This window comes from Mastomys coucha, unplaced genomic scaffold, assembly GCF_008632895.1.
Source record: "Mastomys coucha isolate ucsf_1 unplaced genomic scaffold, UCSF_Mcou_1 pScaffold12, whole genome shotgun sequence".
Taxonomy (NCBI): domain Eukaryota; kingdom Metazoa; phylum Chordata; class Mammalia; order Rodentia; family Muridae; genus Mastomys; species Mastomys coucha.
In genome coordinates, this window is record NW_022196894.1 from 90728739 (window position 1) to 90742151 (window position 13413).

At 42.7% G+C, this 13413-nt stretch overlaps 1 non-coding gene across 1 annotated transcript; it reads right to left on the reverse strand.

Moving 5' to 3' along the window:
• Nucleotides 1-9350: 9350 nt before the first annotated feature.
• On the reverse strand, nucleotides 9351-9458 carry LOC116086654. Its single transcript, XR_004117034.1, has one exon. It is a non-coding gene; the product is annotated as a U6 spliceosomal RNA (small nuclear RNA).
• Nucleotides 9459-13413: the final 3955 nt, after the last annotated feature.

Below are 13413 nucleotides of genomic sequence, written 5' to 3' on the forward strand. Positions count from 1 at the left end.
AGGATGGAGAGCATGGTAAATGGAGGAACATGGGAACAAGGAGGAGAAGAGATAGATGAGGAAGAGGGAGAGCATGAGGAGATGAGGATGGAGAGCATGGGAAGTGGAGAAGCAGCATGCAGAGAAGGAGGAGGGAGAGCATAGGAAATGGAGGAGCATGGGAAAGAGGGGAAGAAGAGATGGAGGAAGAGGGAGAACATGGGAAGTGGAGGAGAATGGGGAGGAGGAAGAAGAGGAAGACACCAGCTCATTATCCAAACCAGGTGCACCAAGAGAGACCTGAGACTCCATCCATCCTATTGGTGTTCTCTGAGGCCATAGCCAGTGGCCACAATTGATGTACAGATCTCAGCTTCTCTCAGAGCCCCCACAGGGAATGATGTTCCTGCAAACCACCTATCTTCCTCACAAGATGAGGGGGTTAGGATGATCTGTTGCATTTTGAAATACTTGAGGCTTACTCTCTATGAATTTGAAATATCCTTTGACAAATCAGACATTCCTCCCTAGATACCCAATCTTCTATGTTGTGGTATTCACAGTCACACATTTGTTCCACATCCCAGAGATAATTTTTCATCTCATCTGCCTCTGCTACTGCCCATGACCCTAGCAATTTGCATGGCAGAGAAAAATTCTTCCCTGAGCCCAAAATAGATTTCCCTCCTTTTCAGCATTGCTAACTCCTATATTCTTTCTGCTTCACTCTTGAGCCTCAAGGGTGGGGGCTGTGGACACAGCTGTAAAAGTCATGGCCAGGTTCTGATGTGGGACCTAAGTGTCTCATGGGAATTCTCTTTGCTCTGGTGTTGCTGTATGGATTGGTGAACTGATGCCAGTAAACAGAAAACATCATGGCTCAAGCACTGTGGGAACTGCATCATCTTCTTTGTCATCTTTCAAGAGTAGTCGGTGGATGGTTTCACCTCTGGTACAGTAGGTGGCTTCTATCATCAGGGACCAATGTCTTCCTATTCTTCCTCTCTGTGGTCTTTGACCAGTTGGACCAGAAAACAGAACTTCATGTTTATCACCTCATGATCACAAGATGGCTGACGTAGCCCCCATGAGGTACTCTCCTTGCTGCTCCACAAACAGGAAGGAAGGAGCTGACACAGATGTTGCCTTTTGATTTAGAAAGTGAATCCGTTCTGCTTCCCTCTTCCTCCCAGTGTGGAGACCTAATTATATTCCTGTCTCTTGCAGATGATCGGTGAGGGAGAGTAGGACCTCCACAGTTCAAGTATTTGGGTTGAGAACAGGACTGGCCTACTCTGAGAACAGAGAGCACTCTGTCCAGTGGTCCAGTGTCTGGAACATAAGGCTGGGATTGCCGTTGCTGTGACAAGATACTCTCTGTCTAAGAACAATTTGGGAAGTCAAGGTTTATTTAATTTTTTGTAGCAGGAATGGTGGTATGTCTCTATGTAAATGCCAGGGCCTCACAGCCATAAAAGCACCATCTCCTGCAGGAGTACCTAATTGAGGACTGCCTGAGAGACCAAGGATTGCTGGTTCAGACAATGCCAGCAAATCAGGAACTGCTATTTAGGAGTGATGCTTTCTTGGGACCAATGGGAGCGTGAGTGGAGGGTGTTAAAGGAGCTTTCAGCAGTGCTCAGAGCTTGCTGCAGAGTTTCTCACCTGCTCCAGGAGTCTGTGTTCTTGACTCTGCTCCTCCTCACTTCCAACTCTCAAGAACAGGTAGGGTCAAGCAGTGAGTAGTCCAGGGCACAGATAACAATCTTTCATATCACTGCCTATCATTTAAGAATGTCAATGTGAGTCTATTCGGATTAACTCTGACTGAAGAACTCTTCCCCACCCTCATAGGCTAGGAAGTAGGGCAGGAGCCATGGAGGAACTCATGGCTCACACTTCGCTTTCTTCCTCTCTTCTTTTTTTTTCTTTATGATTTATTTATTTTTATTTTATGTGTGTAAGTGTTTTGACTGATTTGTATATTCACAACCTGTATGCCTAGTGCCCCAGGGAGGCCAGAAGAGGACATCAGATGGAGTTACAGATGACTGTGAACCACTATACTGGTGCTGGGAACTGAACCTAGGTCCTTTACAAGAGCAGCAAGTGCTGTTAACCACCAAGCCATATCACCATCTCTCTAGCCTTCTTAGTGAGCTCTTTATACAGCCCAAGACCACCTGTCCATTGTGGACTGGGCCCTCCTACATCAACTGAATCAAGACCACATACACTCTCCAGATATTCCCATAGCCCAATTCTGTCTGATTGGCTAAGTTTATCTTGCTAATCTATCCGTTAAGAACCCCTTCTCAGGTGACTCTAGTCTATGTTAAGTCAACAACTAAAACTAGGGCATGAAGAAACAGCTAAGGAGTATGCAACCAGGAAGCCAGTTGAGGTACTCTGCTCTCAGAGAGTTGGTCTAGCTTTAATAACCTTCTTTGCCCTTGCCCTTGTCCTGAGTTAAGAAAAAATGAATATTGTGTGCAGTGTGCCTCCTATGTGAAGGGATGGGCACATGACTCCCTCATGTGTGAAGAGATGACACATGACTCCTCCAGTCTATGCATGTGTGAGTGGTTACATGAGCACCTTCATCCTTGCTCATGCAGACTTACCAGAACTTTCTCTCCATTCTCACATTTACCTCCTGAAGGGACCAGATCAAGCTTCCTTGCACACTGGTCATGTTTTTTATCATCTTGCCTTGTCTATTTATAATTCTCCACTCCAGGGTTCCAGGAAGCCTGTCTCTATCATGTTCCTTTTTTTCTGAGCAGGCTTCCTCTCGTCAGCCCCTTTACTTTCTTCCTCTCAGCCGTGTTCTCTTAGCAGCTGTGCCTGCCACCACTCTGTTGCTTCTTACTGTATTTTCTAATAAGTTATTTTGCATACAATATATTTTGATTATGTTTTCCCTTCTCCAAATCCTCCTGGATCATCCCCACCTTCCAATACACTCAACTTTATATTTTCTGTCTCTCTCCCTTGGGTAGGGGGGACCCCAATAAATAAAACCAAGCAGAAAACAGCCCTTCCCAACCACAAAGACTGAAAATCAAACAAATAAACAACAACAAAACCCCAAAGAGTTAAAAGACCAATAAGACAAAAAAAAAAATTCCCAAACCAAGCAATATGAAACACAAATCCCACAAAAATACCACTGATCTCATTTTGTGTTGGCCAGCCACTGCTGGGCACCGGACCTGCCCTGGAGTGTAACAAAGTAACATCGCTGTTTTTAAGTGTGAAGTTGGATGAGCTTTGGAAATCACTGTAAATTATATACAAATTATGTTCATCCATCCCCAAGGTCAGGACCTTCCTTCAGCATGGCTGCCCTTTTGATAGACTGCTAGCTCATTCCTTTATGAAGCAAGGCTTTCTGACACTTGTGGCTTTGATGGGCAGGCAGGGGCTGCATTCTTATGTAATTTGGATAATCTACCAGAAGAAAGAAAATGCTTCATGATACTGGTAGAGAATGTTGAGTTGCACCCAAGCAGACTTAGCTTGGTTGGTCAATGGCTCTTTTAATAGAAGGAGTTTAGAGTGGTCCTTTCATACTCAGAGGGTGTGATGAGTTTGATGTTAGACTTCTGTCCTTCAGAGCTGAAGTTGATAGACACGGCTTACAGAATTAGAATACACAGAGCACATTGGGCATGCACTGTCAACACAATGGGGAACTTCTTGGCTTTTCTTTCTTATTGGTTTTCTGTCTCTGTCTTCCTCTCATATACACAGTAGCACAACTTACTTTATACCCCCACCTAAACACTCCTAAACATTCACATGTGTGCCTTTTCTCTTCCTTGTGCAGAAATTGGATGGGTTTTGACTAACAGCTATGACATCACCACTTTTACCCTTAGATCTGAATGTCTGTGTCCTGGAAAATCATATGTTGAAATGTTTATACCAAGATGATGGATTCTTCGAGTTTGACCTTTGGAGCTGATTAGGTCACGTGAGCAGAGTTTTAATGTTCTTATAGGTGGTGCTCAGAGTGACATAAGTTCATTGCACCAGTAAGAATATATATCATCTGTGAACCAGAAAGCAGATTTCACCAGATGTCAGATCTACTGGCACACTGATATTGAACTTCCAGCTTCCAAAACTAGGAAATAAACTCCTATTGCTTATAAGTCACCTGTCCATGGATCTTACTAAGGCAGCTGACACACTATTCCTGAGATTGCAGCTTACCTGTCGCTCCTCTGAGAAGCTTTCTGGGCATTACCAGCAGAATCAATGTTTCCCTTTTCTGAATTCATTTAGGAACATGGACATATGCTGGACTAGGGAGATAGCTCAGTTGATAAAGTATTTGCCTTGTAAGCATGGGACCCAAATTTGACTCCTAGAACTTATATAGAAAAAAAAGCCAGGTATGATGATGCATGCTTCTAATCATTGTTCTGGGGAGGTTGAGGAAGGTGAGTGGCAAGGACTAGGGCACCATGGCCAGAGAGCTAGCCTAGAGACCATGTCTTCAAAAAAGTAATAATAACAAGATGTGGCCTGGAGAGGTGGCTCGGTGGGTAACGTGATTACTGTGCATGTATGAGGACCAGAGTTTACAACTCATATAAAAGGCAGACAGGTTCAATGGCCACCGTGATCCCAGGGTGTGGAAGGCAAAACCAGGAGATCCCCAGAGCAAGCTAGTTAGCTAGACTAGCTAGAACTGGCATGTTCTGGGTTCAGCCTGGGCAGTGAGAACAATTGACTACAAGCCATGTCAACTTAGGGTCTCAACATGTACTCACACACAGGTATACACATACTACATGCATATGTAACCCCTTCTCCACAAAAAGGTGAGAAGAACCTGAGCATCTATACCTAGGGTCTCTGACCTCCATATACGCCCCACACTGTGTGTGTATAATATACAGGAACACACATACATATGCATGCAAGGCCATACACACACACACACACACACACACACACACACACACAAGCATGGACATATCTAGAATTACTTCACATAAAACATGACTTGCTGTTTGCCTGGGTGGCTCTAAGATCCTGGCACTTTGTCAGTTTGTGAAGAATGGGGTCATGTCCAATGAACCTGTGTCACAGAGGACTCTTGGCCCATGCCTGCTGAGTAGCAGTCTCTCTGGGTGGAGAGACTTGATGGACTTTTCACTCACAAGCATTGTGGGAGAAAAGAGAGTTTAGAATCTTTGTCTGTCTTCTGATTATTATCTAACTTCTCAAGAAGTGTGCTGGATCACACCTTCCCAACCACCTGAAACCAGTTGTTTCCATTCATCACAGGGTCCTCCCTGTCCTTCCATGTTTCTGGGTCCTGATTGCTACCCTCCACATTTTTATTTTGAAACTTGTTCTAGAGCTTAAAGTAGTCATACAAAGTGGTTTGACTGAGAACTTCTATGTTTTGGCAACCTGTCCCCATAGTTATGATAAATATAACTCAGAAAAGCTTTATCAGACATGCCTCTCTGCAGTCTGTCTCAACTGCTTCCGTTGATGCTCTCTGACACATCCCAGTGCCTACTGAGGCCCCATGATGATGTGTGCTGCCCCCTCAGACACCAGTTATCACAGGATGCACTTGACACCCATCCATGCAGAGACTAAGGGGCCCACATGGCGGGCTGCCAGCCTAGGGGGCCCAGCAGTGCTCTCGGTAGGAATGTGTAGGTCCGTCCTCTACACTTCAGGGAGAGTAAACCACCCTGGGCTCCTGTGGGGCCTATTCTGGCTTCAGTGCATCATACCCTCAAAGTGAACCTCTTGCTTTTGAAACAGCTTTAAAAGTGCAACTTCTGGCGGCCAAGTCTATGAATTCCCAAATAAGGCACACACAAGTAGGCTGTCTGTATTTTCCCATATAGTTTGTCTCACTGGGAAAACGTATCAATCATTTCTCAGCAGCACAGTTGGACCACACTCAGATGCCATGAGAGCCAGATCTCAGAGCATAGAGTTCAAGGGAATCTCAGGCACCGGATCGAGGGTGCCATTAATTACACCTCATGCCACCCTCTCTAGAAGCAAGTCATCCAAATGCCTCATTGCAGGGCTTGCTTCCCACTCATGCATTTACTCTTTCCGTTCTCACACTCTCTTGTGAAACTCCACACCAGTCCCAGTGAATCCCACAACACATCTCCCGGCTCAGCTCTCCAGGCTGATTCTCATGCTCTCATCATCCATAGCTCTGTACTCTGCATTTTGCTCACAGCATCATTTCAAATAAAAAAAAGTCCAAAAGAAAGGAACAGACAAGAGAATATACATGAGCTTTTCTTGTGTTTTCAGTAAGACTAGACGATCAAAGGGAAGTCTTATGTTTAAGTTGCTGTCCCTTAGCTGAGTGGCCCATAGGCACGTGGCAGGAACCCCAAAATACTTTTCTTTTTGAAGATACATTGACATCCAGAATAAATCACCTAAAAAATTTCCAAGTGGCACCAAGGAGATGGTTTACTGTCAAGCTTGATGACTTGACTTAGAGCCCCAGAGCCTACATGGTGGAAGGAGAGAACCAACTACCCTCTACAGGGGTGCTATGACATGTTTACATTTACACACACACACACACACACACACACACACACACACACACACACACCCCAAACCATCATGATGTAAGAAAAAGCCTAAGATCATGACCTTTGCCACCCAGTTTGGGAAGCATTTGAGTGCTGTGGAATCACAATACTATGAGCTACATATGGTTTATCACCCAAGAGTTCTTGCGTCAGAAACTATGTCCCCAGTCTGGCAACCTGAAAGGGGTTGAGCCTTTAAGAAGATCCAGATGAAAGGTGATTGGTCCTTAAAGGCAATGCCTTTAGGCTAAAAGTAGGTGGTATGGATATTTCTTATGTGAAGAAGCAAGCCTGGCTGAGGAATGGCTCTCTACCTTCCTCTCTGGTGACAAGATGTATCCCCTTTCTCTCATGCTCCTCTTAAGACAGCAACTCTCATTAGGTCCTCAACAGAGCCCAAAGCAATGAAGCTACTCAGCGTTTGATGTTCAGCCTCCAAACCTTTTTTCTTTACAGATTATGGATCCTTGTATAATTCTTTATAATCCTGGAAATAAGACAATCATAAGCCAGCTCAGAGCTATGGGGTGGGTGACATTTCCTAGCTATCAGGAGGTAGAGCCCAGATCCACTCTAAGCAGGGTGGCCTCAACGACTGACTTCTGTTTCCAGATTATGACACCCCTACAACCTTAAGGGATGTGATGAAAGGAAGAGAGCAAGCTGAAGCCCGTGGAGAGTCTTTATATTGATCCTCTTCAAAGGTTAAATGGGTTTTGGCTGCTAGTTTCCCCGCAGTGTCTGCAGAGGACAGCTTCACGGTTATATATCCAAGCTTCCTCATGCATGGTACCATTGGAGAGTTCAGAAGCTAGGTCAAAATAATTGATTTCTGATGTTATTGGAGAATTCGTTAACGATTTTTTAAACCACATTAGAAGATATACTGTAACATTTTGATTTCTGACTGTTGATAGCAATTGGGTCTATTGAAATGTTTGATACTTTTACATAGTGTATAGTAAGGGTTTGATGCACCGAGATAAGAGCTCAAACTTCCTGTGCCAGGGAGCAGTGTTTTCCTACTGTTAATGTTTGTATAGATTATGTTAGTGACTACTTGTTACCTTAACTGTGTGAGTTAGGGTCTTAACTCCTTTTCTGTTGCCCTTATAAAATTCTTTGACAAAGGCAATTTCAAAGAGGAAGGGTTCATTGTAGCTCACAGTTGAGGGCACAGCCCATCATGGTGCAGAGGTCAAGGTGACAGGGCCTTGAAGTGGCTCCTCACTTTGCATTCACAGTCAGGAAGCAATGCAAGAATTGCCTGCATGCAGCTGCTCAATTACACTTCTGACTTACACAGCCCAGGATTTCAAGTAGGGAATGGACCACCCACAGTGGGCAGGTCTTCCTAACTCACTCAACACAATTAAGATAATCCCCCACAGACATGCTGATGGTGTCCCAGGAGATTCTGTCATATTGACAGTTAACTCACATCATAGTTACTGTTGCTTATCAGAGATTAAAATATCTGCAAGAACAGCTAAAGTGAGTAAAGATTAATCTCACTCATGGTTTCAGGTCTTCGGTTCCTAGTCCTTGACTATCCTGATTCTGGGATGTTGTAAGACAGAATGCTATGGCAGCCAGAGCATGTGGAGGGGGACAATGTTCACTCCAGGACAGACAGGAAGATGGGACTAGAGTTAGACACAACCCAAGTGACCTATTTCCTCCAGCCAGGCTTCATGTCCTCATAACATAACCAGTAGGAAGTCAAACATGCAAACAACACATGAGCCGGTAGGGCAGCACATTTTGTATTCACTCAGTAACATCATCAGAAATGACCCATCTACAAATTTGCCCATGTCCCATCCACTTGTGTGATGTAAGAGTGAGCATATCCAACCCTCTTGGAGCTTATCCAACAATCTCTCAGCAGGGCAGAAACATGCAATATTTCCTTTTTTAACTTGGCAATCTAAAATCATTCAGGTTGTGTCCCACTCACGTGTATCTACCAGATATAGGAAAATGACAGCCTTTCAAATGACCTCTTAGGATATTTTCCCCCAGTTCAGTCAAGGCCATGGGTTCCGCACCCTAAACTCTTATCAAAGATATTCAGATAAGGTGGCAGAATCCAGCCTGCTCCTATGACTCTTCCAGAAGATTCTATTTATTTTCCCGAATCAGCTGTTTTTAATTTTATCTGAATAATGTCTGAGCAGGAAATGGAGCAGTCTCTATTCATCTGTTCATTCAGTCAGGATTCACAGAGCCTTCCATCAATTGCCCGAGAATGGGAAAATGACAGTAATTTCTTCACTGTAATCTTGAATCATAATTTCTATTTCCTACTGATATATGCCTAGACTTGATATATCTTACTGATATATTCCTATACTGATATATCTCTAGACCTGAGGAGACTTTTAATATGCTGGCTGTGCAGAGAGGTTAGGATAACATCAGCAAGTAGGATTCTAGGATGTCATCCTTTGCCATGTATAAACATGACAACAGATTATGACTTTAAAATATGAATCTGAGGCTAGAAAGGTACCTGAACTGTGAAGACACCTGTCACTTAGCCTGACAACTTGAGTTCTGATCCTAAGGATCCACAAGGTAGAAGGAGAGAACTGGTCCCCTTGAGCTGTCTTCCATCTGGCTGCCACATTCATGAAGTGGTACATGTACCCTCACTGCACATGTACACATAAATAAATGCAATAAAAATCTTAAAACTAATCAACCCCTATAAAAGAGAGAAAGAGAATGAGGCAGTTTTATTGGGGGCGGTTCTTTTTTCTTTTAAATATGGAACGCTTCAAGAATTTGCATGTCATACTTGCACAGGGGCCATGCTAGTCTTCTCTGTATCATTCTATTTTTTAGAATATGTGCTGCCAAAGTGAGTACTATTGGGGGCAGTTTTACAGAGACACGTTGAAGAGAGAAGAAACTAGACACAGGTGATGACAGAAGGAGCCAGAAGATTAGAACAGATTGCTAGAGTTAATTTGAGGCCAAGCATAGCAATTCAGGAGAAGCCCAAAGAGGGCAGATTGAGTCAGTCAGCTTGAAGAGGAGTTTGAGCCAGAACAGCTGAGTTGAACTAGCCAGCTAGAGTTCAAAAATAACCAGGAAGGGTGAGCTTATTCAACACTAAGGCTCAGAGGCTGAAAACATTCTAGGCCTAGATTAGATTGTATGGAAGGTAGAAGCTTCCAGGACTGGCCCTGAATTAACAGACCGAGGCAGTAAGCCTCTGAAATGACAGTTACTTCAGATGAATACAAGTTACTACTAAATATGGGAAATGAAATTCAGTAGTCACTAACTGCTTAATCATGAACCTATGATGTCTAATGAAATTGAGGATCAAGATAGAGAGTCCATTGACAATGGGTAAGAAGCCTGGCTTGCTTGTGTGGAGTGCAGCTTTCTGGCATGAAACTGGGCATGGAATGCAAGTTCCTAATGTCTAGCTTATATGTAGGTTCCTAAAGATCTAATTTTACATTGATAAATAGAAAAGGGAAACAAGATTAGTTGAAAGACACTGGATTGTAGAAAACTGTTGAATCAGGTCAGCCCGTATACTTTACAGGTATTTTAACATCAGAATGGAATTCAGGGAGTGTGTTAAGTTGGGGGAGAGGTTTTGCCTATGAAAGACTAGGGGTTCCATGAAAATTGATAAAGATCCTTTGTGAGTAAGTGAAGCTCCCACAGGAGAGGCACAACTCAAGGAAAGAAAAGACACAGAAAGATAGCAGATGATACAAAATGCAGATCCCCTGCATGGGGACAGCTCAACCAATCAGCTGAAGGACAGAGCAGTCATCATACTGGTAGACTGAAAACATTGGTGCAAAAATGGCCATGGCTGAAGGACAGAGCAGTCATCAGACTGGCAGACTGAAAACATTGGTGCAGAAATGGCCATTGCTGAAGGACAGATGATCAGGACTGCAGTTAAGAAGGACCATCACATCAAGGGATCTTCATAAGGATATTTGGATTGTTAAGCTTGTGGATTGGTAATTGTTTATGTTGCAAAAGTTAAACTGTGTACAATTTTTAGCTTAAACAAAAAGGGGAATGTTGTAGGATATCTGATTTCAAAATGTGGGGAAAAAAGAAAAGAAAAAAAGAAATACTTACAAACACTGAAACAGCAAGCTTAGGAATAAACATAACAAATGATGGCCACTCCAGAGATCAGTGAAAAAAATAATTTTCACATTTTGGGGGTAAGGGCTACACTCATTTTTCTATCAGCAGAGTAATTTTATCTATCTACCTGTCTATCATCTATCTATCTACCTACCTATCTATCTATCTATCTATCTATCTATCTATCTATCTATCTATCATCTATCTATCTAAGATATCAATCATCTATTTTCTTATCTATCTATCTCCATTCTGTCGTCTGTCATACCCCAAGTAATTCCTCAAATCGATATAGCTGAGACAGGAAAGATTTCTGCTATATTTTATTTCCAAGTCCTCTGGGTGACTTTTATGTTTAAACTATAAACATGACCTGTATCACCATGAGAAAATATGTGACAGAGACAAGTTACATTTGGGAAGGTTTATCTCCACTTGCATTTTCAAAGGATCTTAGTCTATCCCAGTGGGAGGAAATATGGCAGAGCCCATGGTGACAGCATCATCTGGCAGAGGCTCCTCGCAGCACAGCAGATCTCAGAAGAGAGCTTGAGGAACTCAGGTCTGGGCTATCTCTCATCGTTTTAGTTCACCAGCCAGACTCCACCTCCTGAAGTTCCACATGCTCCCAAACTAGTGACAGCTGGGGATGAAGTGCTTAAAGCATAAGCCAGCAAGAGACACTTCAGCCTTATACCTCAGCCAGGACTGTGCTTTATCCTGAGCTAATGGTGACCATGTGGTTGTGGAGACAGCAAATGATAGATGGGGCTTGTAGGTACCTCATATTATGACAGTCTGTCTCATAACTAACCGCAGTGATCACTGCAGTCCCTGTGACTCAAATCAGTCTTCCCTAGATTGTGTGCATTTTAAACATAGCTGCAATTTAAACTACAACACATGGAGGTCTGTGGAGACATTAGGTTACTGTGGAACTATTTTCCCATTGTCTTGTTCTGTTAAAAATAAATCTTTTCTATATGTAAGAGTGCACAGCTGCACCCAGTGATAGGGTATAAAGTCAAACCATGGTGGCCTGTACGCTTAAGTTAAAGAAGATGAAGGCATTTGCTTATTATATTTTCTGTATCTCTTGTGTTATCATTAAATAATAAGTAACTTGCTATCAAAATTAGCCTCTTATTTTAGGACTGTCAAAAAGTTTAACTTTTTGTGCCACAAAAGGACATGCATGAATTACAGGGATGGAAATGGACAGGAACCTGAGGAAAAGAAAGTACAGTGACAGGCCCAAAGAGGGATCCAGCTCAAGGGGAGGTCCCAAGGCCTGACACTATTACTGAGGCTATGGAACACTCACAAAAAGGGACCTAGCATGACTGCACTCCGGAAGACCCAACAAGCAACTGAAAGAGTCAGATGCAGATATTTGCACCCAACCAATGGACACAAGCAGCTGATGCCTGTTGTTGAATTAGGGAAGGCTGAAAGAAGCTGAGGAGAAGGGCGAACCTGGATGAGGACCAGCAGTTTCAATTAATCTGGACCCCCCCAAGATTTCTCAAACATAGGACGATCAAACAGGCAGCGCACATCAGCTGATATGAGGCTTCCAACACACATACAGTAGAGGACTGCTGGGTCTGTGTTCATTCAGAGATAATGCACCTAATCCTCAAAAGACTGGAGGCCTCAGGGAAATTAGAGGTCAGGTGGGATGGGTGTGGAGACATCCTTGTGGAGACAGGGGGATGGGGAAGAGGTATGGGATGTGGAGCAGTTGGAGGGTGGGTGGAGGGGGAGGAATAAAATATGGAGTGTAAAATAGTTAGTTAGTTAATGAATGAATTAATTAAAAAATACCTAGTAGGAGAGAATGAAAAAAATTGGTTCAAGCTAATTGAAACAGGAATGAACTTTCTGAAAAGACACCCATAGCATAGACATTAAGACCAACAATTAATAAATGGAAGCTCAGGAAGGTAGAAGGCTCTGTATAAAAAAGGACACTATCATTCAGTCACAGTGCCAGGCTACAGAACAGCAAAATATTTACCAAATATATACCTGACTATGGACTTGTATGTACAACATACAAAGGACTAAAAATAACTGAACATCAAGAAAACAAATAACTAACTTTAAAATTGGGATATAGAACTTTACAGATAGTTGTCAAAGATGAAGTATAAATGGCTGAGAAAACACGTAAGGAACTGTTCAACACCTTTAGCCATCATGGAAATTAAAGTTAAAATTAATTTGATATTTCATCTTATTACAATTAGAATGAGCAAGATCAATGAAACAAATAATACTACATGCTGGTGAGGCTTCAGGGGGAGGAACAGTTAATCACTGTTGATAGGGACCCAAACTTATACAGCCACTACCAAAATCACTGTGCAGGTTCCTCAAGAAGCTAGAGACAAATCGCCACATGATCCAACTATCCCCCAAATGAGTATGTACACAAATATCATACATAGACTTGCTCACCCGTGTTCATTGCCTTTCTAGTCATGATAGCCAGAAACAGCCTAGCTAACCATTAGCTAATGAATGGAAAATGAATATATGTACATTCACACAGTGGAATATTACTCAACTGTTAAGAAAAAAGAAATTTAGTCATAAAGAAATGTAGATAGAAACAATCATTGTAGTTGCAGTAAACCAGATCCAAAGAGACAAATATTGTATCCTTTCTCTTAATGTGGATGTTAGCCAT